This window comes from Gekko japonicus, unplaced genomic scaffold, assembly GCF_001447785.1.
Source record: "Gekko japonicus isolate JY-2015 unplaced genomic scaffold, Gekko_japonicus_V1.1 scaffold135, whole genome shotgun sequence".
Lineage (NCBI taxonomy): Eukaryota > Metazoa > Chordata > Lepidosauria > Squamata > Gekkonidae > Gekko > Gekko japonicus.
In genome coordinates this window covers 2,097,731-2,105,171 of record NW_015175359.1, presented here as the reverse complement: position 1 = coordinate 2,105,171, position 7,441 = coordinate 2,097,731, and the positions used below count along the sequence as shown (strand labels likewise).

At 42.2% G+C, this 7,441-nt stretch overlaps 1 protein-coding gene across 10 annotated transcripts in view; it reads left to right on the top strand.

The window, feature by feature from the left end:
- Positions 1–540: 540 nt before the first annotated feature.
- The window catches only part of MTMR3 (myotubularin related protein 3), an 83,812-nt gene continuing 76,911 nt past the window's right edge, over positions 541–7,441 (top strand). For all 10 annotated transcript variants that reach the window (XM_015425352.1, XM_015425350.1, XM_015425347.1 and 7 more), the window contains exon 1: positions 541–696. The gene's annotated coding sequence lies outside the window, so the exon portion shown is untranslated. The remainder of the gene's footprint in view (positions 697–7,441) is intronic.

Here is a 7,441-nt window from a genome sequence, read left to right as displayed (position 1 = left end):
CCTAAAATAGAAAAAAACACCTGTTGAAGTATTTAAGGTTATATCAAAAATAATTTGTAATATTATATTGGTATTATTATGGTGGGAGGGGCCCACGAAAGGCATAATGCAACCCTGGCTTCGGGGCAACGGGTCGTCTTTCCAGACGGACGGGAGAGCCTGGGCCTTTTTCCCTCCAGAAATGTAAACAAGATCTCGCCTTCTTTTAGGGGAAACCGTTTCCCCTAAAATTGGGAGGGAGAATTTTCCAGGAGACGGAACTTCAGCGGCGAAGAAGCGGCGCTCGGCCGTGGGAGGCCGGAGTAAGCGAGACGGGGAAGCAAGTTTCACTTCCCTCGGTTCCCGAGGCAGCCGCCTAATGAAGACCGGGAGGGCTGGAAGGAGACGCACCCCCAACCCGCCCCTCAGTCCCCTCAGGCAAGCGAGAGGGGCAGACTTGGCCCCGCCCTCCATTGCTAGCTCGTTCGCTCTCTCGCTGGCAGCCCCTCCCCTCCTCCCCCGCCCTCCCCTTCAGTGTGGCTCCGGCCGCCATGTTGTTGTGGTTGTGAGGAGGGAGGCGGAGGCTGAGGCAAAGCAATAGAGCAGGAGCGACGACGAAGGGAAGACCAGCGACCACCCCCCTCCGAGCCGCCGCCGCTGCTGCTGCGCCCCGTTGGGGGGTGGGGAGGGACCCACGACATGGCCGGACGCCGCCGGGTAAGGAAGAGACGGCGGGCGAGTGGAATAGGAAGGGGAGGACGGGGCCTGGCGCGGCTGAGGCAGCTCGGGCCTGGCTGGGACGAGGGGGGAGGGGGCTTCGCCGAAAGGCCTCGGAGGGTCGCAGTTCTTTCTGGGGCTCCTCCTTTTTTCCTACACCCCCGACTCCTGTCCTTGTCTGGGAACTGTTCGGCCTTTCCCCCTTCCCCGAATACTCATCTAGTCTTAAATGTTTATATAGCGCTAAATTAAGAGTTGCTCTTCGGGTACATTGTCCCAGGCAATCCTCTAAGAGAAGTCAACATTAGCCGGGGGTGGGGGGGCTCAGATAGGTAAGCCATTCACAGCCCCCATCCCGGCGAAATCGTATAATACGGGGATAACAGCCCTGTAAAATAGGTCGTTATATTCGTGGGTAATAATAGATGGCTGTGTTATTGTAGATGAGAATGTGGTCTCCTGCTGTACAAATTAGATTTCGGTCCAAATCACATATGTGACTGGCCGGGAAAGGCCAACCGTGCCCTGCCCCTTCTATGTACACACACAAGCTACTACCGCTCAAGGGTTGCAAAGAGCCTAAGCTGCAAGTGAACCAGGAGATCACCCAGTCCAAATCTGCTCTCCGACACAGCCTTAATGGGTTGGCTTTAGGAAAGTCACTCCCGGCCTCAGTGTCCCCCCCTCCCCATCCTTTCTTCAACCCAACCTTCTCCTCTGTTGGAAAGATGATTTTTGTCCCTTCTTTTTATAAGGAGATTGGGGATTTTGACTTATCCCCCTGCATCAGCATTATTATCAGATCACTTCTGTATTCCCCCATTGATTCAGAGTAACTTCCGTTTGCTTGCATATTTGATATCACCAGATTGAAAAGGCGGATGGGGAAATCAACATTTTTGTTTGTGCTGTGAAGATGATGGGGTTGTTAAAGTTGGTTTATGAATGGCTACTTACCAGGTGATGCACTGTTGCAACCACTGTACAGAAATAGGTTCTTTTAATCTTGTTGACTACACATGCTTAAATGCCTTGTATTCCTCTCCCACATGTCTTTGTAAAGATGCTGTTTACTCACTTCTGTAGAGATATGCTCTGTGTTGTTGTGGGGTAGCAGGGAGGTTCCTTACTCGAGAGGGAACCCGAGTTAATTTCCTTCCGTCTTGCAAAAAGACTGCATCATCCTAATATGGTATTGATGCTGCTTTTCCTTCCTATGTTTTCCTCCTGAGTGATAAACTAGATTTCACATATAGGTAATAGTAATGTAGGGGCCAACAGAGAACAAATAATAGAACCTTTTATTGGTGGGTGATATGTTTTGGGTGGGAAGGCTGGATTCTGAAGCTTCAAGGGTGTGACTAGAAAATAAGAATTATATCATAGGATCCTGTTCTACTCCTTACACTTGTACTGTCGGCCTTATTTGTACTGTTTCAAATATACTATGTGGAATGCTAAGGAAATGAGCTGTGGTATGTGGAATATTCCTTGCAGTCTTTCAGATAATATTACCTTTGGTTCTGGTCTTCAAGGGACTGTTTCAGCAGTTGGCTGATCAGGATTTTCTTGCATGTGCTGGTAGTATATTCCCTAATTCTGAAGGGTTTTTAATTCTGTATTCAATTTCATGATCAGCCTACCTAGCAGTAAAGAAGTAGCTTAGTGTTAACTAACCATTTTCCGTGTTACATATCAGTGTTGCTGGTATTTACACAAAGAATAAAACATTTTTATACAGAGATCTGCCAGCAAATCTTTCAGTTCATTTCCAAGTCTCAGCATTTGACTTAGTGGGTATGTAAGAGTTCCATTCACTAATGAACAACTTCTGAACATTAAATCCCGGACTTCCTAAACAAATACTCAACTTCCTTTAGTAAGCCATATCACAGGGAGAAAGTAGTGAAATTGAGTAGGTACATGTTTCTTTTTTCTGTCTATTTTGGGAGGATAGGTGCTGTGTATACTTTTTGTGGAGTAGGGCTATCATTTCCTTTTGGCTGGCTAGAAGGCTTGTATTCAGTATGCAGGTACTGTGTGTGTGTAAATATTCTGTGTGGCTTCCACATTTTTGCCCTTTACTACATATAGTGGATGTTTATTACTTTCCCCCCATGTTTTAAAAAAGTCTAGGTCTGGCTGTGTGTTGATAGTTGTATATAAATATAGATGCCTGCTAGGGTTTAAAAATGGCAGCGATGTTTCAGGAGCATGAAAAACATAAGTTGTTAGAATGGTTAAGAGTATGTGGTACTGTGTTACAGTATGGAGTGATTTCTCTAGCAGATTTCAAAGTAGATGGGAAGAAGTAATGCTGTATGGGATTTGTGAGATGCACAGCTTCTGACTGTTGGGTAAGAGTATTATTTGGTTTCTAGAAGATTGGAGATTAGAATTAATGTCTGTTGTTTCATTTGGTGTGGTAGCTAGCAAGTTATGTTATAAAGTGTGGTACCATGTTGAGCTGTGCATTGAGATTAAGTTGCTGCAGAGGTGTTAAGAGAAGGGGGGAAGCTAAGATGAATGCAGAAGGTATACTTATTGTTCCAGGGCAAAATTGCAAGTGGTTGTTATGCGTAAGAGAATGCATAATCAGGTATGATGAAGGGAGGTTTTTTCCTCCTTTGATACTTTAAATAAAGTATAGAGCTCATTAAACAATGTGATTTTAGCTGACTCCATTCTGCTTATGTTAGGTATTCTTAATGGATGACTAGAGTTTGATATCTTAGTAAAAATTTGCACCATTCTGAAGCATGATAATGTGCTTCATGAGCATGCTTTACAGCTCAGAAGCTAGAAAAATAGACATAAGAAAATCTTTCATTAGAATTTTTGTCCTGCTTTAACAATATCAGTTCCTGACATAGCTGGTGTTGGTGGGCTTATCCACAGACTCAAAACTTGTTAGTCACATGAAAATATCCACCTGTCTATATTAATTTTTTATCCCACCATTCCTTCAGGGAGCTCAGGGAGGTGAACATGGTTCCCTCCTCAGTTTTGTCATTACAACAGCCCTGTTAAATAGATTAGGCACAGAGAATGTGCCTTTTCCCTGCCTTGTGTGTATGTTTATTTAAAATATTTCTATACTGGTTTTCTTTTGTACACTCAAAGCAGTGTTTTGGCTTTTCAAGTTATTTTGGGATCTATGGTTTCAGCTTTGGGTAATTAACTGAAGGAGAGAATGTCAAAATGGAATGAGCCTAAATGAATTCCAAAGCAACTTCAAAAACTCCAAAGCAACTTCAGAAACTCCAACAATATAAATAAATCATTATGATCTAAGTACAAATATACCACATGCTTATTTTATTCTTTTTTTAGTTTTCTCCTTTCTTGGCATCCAACAGAGAACTCCAGTGCTAGTTGGCATGCCACTCAACCCAGTAGAGGCTCAACCTGTAAACAGGTTCTAAATTTTACAATAACAACACTTTTACCTGCAGTTCTCACTGACTAGAAGTTGATCAAGCACATATTTTAAATGGTTCTGGGATGGCATACATGGTACCTTACAGGGATTACAAGCTTTTCAAAAAGTAAATCTTGATAGCTATTGCTTTTTTCTCCCACTGGAACCTGGGGATGCAGTGCTTAAGTGTGATGGACTAGGGAGATCAAGGTTCAAATCCCCACTCAGCTATTAAGCCTCCTTGGTGAACTTGTACCAGTCATATTCTCTGCCAAGGCTTCATTGTGTACTTATTCTCTCCCCTTAGCACTTTGCTTCATACTTATTCTCTCCCCTTAGCACTTTGCTTCATAAGTTCACACCTGTTTCCATGGTGCAGCAGTTCGTGGAGGTGAAGCAGTGTCTAACTAGTCTGTCAATTCATAAATTGCCCCAAACCATGGTTATGCTTCACATGGTTTGGTGTGATGTCTGAAATAAGCCTATCAAAATTGGTACTATTTTGACAACATATTAAAATTGGTAATACTCAGTTCTCCTAGAAGAGGTAGTTCATTACTTGCCTAGCTAGTATGTGGGTACTTAGTGAGGAACCTGCTCAGTGCAGCTAACAAAGTAAAAATAAACAAGAAAAGCATGAAACAAAATAATAAAAACCATCAAGAAGAGCCAACAACAAAATTGTTGATAAAACTAACATGAAATATAAAACAAATTAACAAGATAGAAATTATAAAAACAGTAGTAAAACATTAAACTCTTATTATCAAACATATGGCATATTAAGTGTTGTAGAAGTTAATCACATTTAACATCTGTGGAATTATTGTGTATTTCTAGGCATTTTCTAAAGTTGTAGGAAATTTTACACAACTTTTTTCAGGGGGGAAGTACTCAGATGTTTTCATGCTACACATTTTGAGTCTATCTATCTATCTATCTATCTATCTATCTATCTATCTATCTATCTCCATTCCAGGGGAGGGGGTGTTTCTCTGATTTTGTCTGGGTTGTCTTGTGTGCCTTTGTCTCTTTTCAGCTGTATCCTTAACCGGATGAGTTTGTAAGCCACTCTGATACTCCTTTAGATAGTGAAGGGCGGGGTATAAATCCAATCTCTTCTCTTCTTCTTTTGTTGCAATGTGCCATAAAAAAATGTCACTTCCATAACCTCCAAAGATGGCTTTCTGAATTTACACATCCTATGAAAAATAGGAAGAAGGTGCTTCGGGAAAACACACACACACACACACATATATATCCTATTTGCTATAGAACTACTCCTAGCTAGAACATAAAACAAGATACATGTGAAACCTCCTATTAATACTATTTTCAGATTCTGAAAGAAGCACTAGGAGCTTCTCATTCTTGTTTTTAAGCCTGCCGCTGTCACAATACTTGGAATAAGCACTTTCAACAAACAGTGGAAATTATACACTCTGTTCATGTGGACAGAATCACATTCATAAACTCCAGTAGGTGGTGCTGGGGGACTGCTGCATGGCTCCATGGAATTTAAGATGTGGGGTCCCACAACTTCTCCCTCAAGCTATTTAACATCTACATGAAACTGCTGAAAGAGATTGTACAGGGATTTGTGGTAATGTGCCACCAATATGCACATGACACCAGCTCTACGTCTTAACAGCTGAGTCAGGGGACTCTGTGGAGGTCTTGAACAAATGCTTGGAGAACAGAATGTGATGGATAAGAGCCAATAATAAACTAAAGTTCAGTCAAGGTGCTGCTGGTCAATGACAAAACAACGTAAGGACTGAGGAGTCAGCCTGTCATGGAGGAAGCTCCACTCCTCTTGAAGGAGCTGGTTAGCAATTTAAAGGTACTCCCAGATCCTGGCCTACAGTTGGGATGCTCAGGTCTCCTCAATGGCATGTAGCACCTTGTACCAACTCAGGCTGATAAGCACATTTTGGCCATGGTGATGAATCATATCACTCTCTGCTGAAAGATCTACACAGGCTGCCCATCTCTTTCCAGGCACAACTTAAATGACTGTTCATGTCTTTAAGAACCTGAAGTATTACCTCCTTCCTTACTGTCCTGACTGATGGTAAAGATCCTCCTCAAGCCATGCTATGTGCCTCCAGTGAGGCATATGACAAATATAAACAGAACTCTCAGTAGTGATACTTCACCTTTGGAATGGAAAGTTGCCATTTATCATAAAAGGTCTACCTGGATTGCTAGGCACTTACTATTTCCCTAAAGAGGGAGGAAGTTGGTTGCAGACTTGTTGCAATTCCACAGGGCCTGTAAAATGGAGATGTTCTGTCAGGCCTATGATTGAGGTAGCTGAGATCCAACTCCACTGGCCTCCCCTACCCACACTTTGCACCATCTCTGGGGACACCATTAACTGTCTTCAACTGCCATCTTGCTGTATAGATTTCTAATATCTCATATTGTTTTAAACTGTTTTAACTTACAGTATATATTTGATGTTGTAACCCACCCTGAGCCCTGCTATGCAGGGAAGGGCAGGCCAGAAATACAATTAAATAAATAAATTTCTATCTCCACCTTCTTCAAGTGCCCATGACTCCCTTCTATTCAGAAACTTCCACAATCATGAAAGTTTTTAAAAATACACTTGCATATGGCTCATAAAATTAATACAGAAAGAATGTGAAGGTCAAAAAACCTTCAATTGATGCAATAAAGTATTAACCCTAAATAGCTAGAGGGCAGAACTCAGATAAGATAGAAAAAGAACAGACAGTCATTGGTGGTTAACAAATTAACCTGCATCAAGACTTGCCTCTCACTTCATTACAGGGTGGGACAAAATGTCCTCCAAGACCTAGGTAGAAGAGACTTTTATCATGTGTTCCAACATTCCATTCTCCAATGGAACCCTGGACGTGACTGTGATTGTCAGGATGTTATAAATCAGTTCAGATTACTGATGGATCAAACTTCTGAATCTGCTGAAGAACTCTTTGTGCAAAGGTTTCTATGTGTGTAGTATAGCCAGATCTTACAACTGTCTGGCAGCCAGAGGTTCTAGCTCTTTAGCACTGTCCAGGGTGCACCACAAGAAGGCAAGCTAGAATTGTGCAAAGGCTGCATCAGGCAATGGAATCTAATGTAGCACAGAACAAAGGAAAACACTGAAGCTCATGTTGTGACCTTGCAAATTTCTGATAGGGGCCTTTTTGTCAAACCTGTATTCCAAATGGAGTGTGCTATGATCACTGAAGGGGGCAAAAATATTCATAAACAGAGCACAGATACAGACCCGCTGCCATTTACTAAGAAAAGCTTTTTCAGTCTTGCCTTTGGCTGTTGAGTCAAATGTAG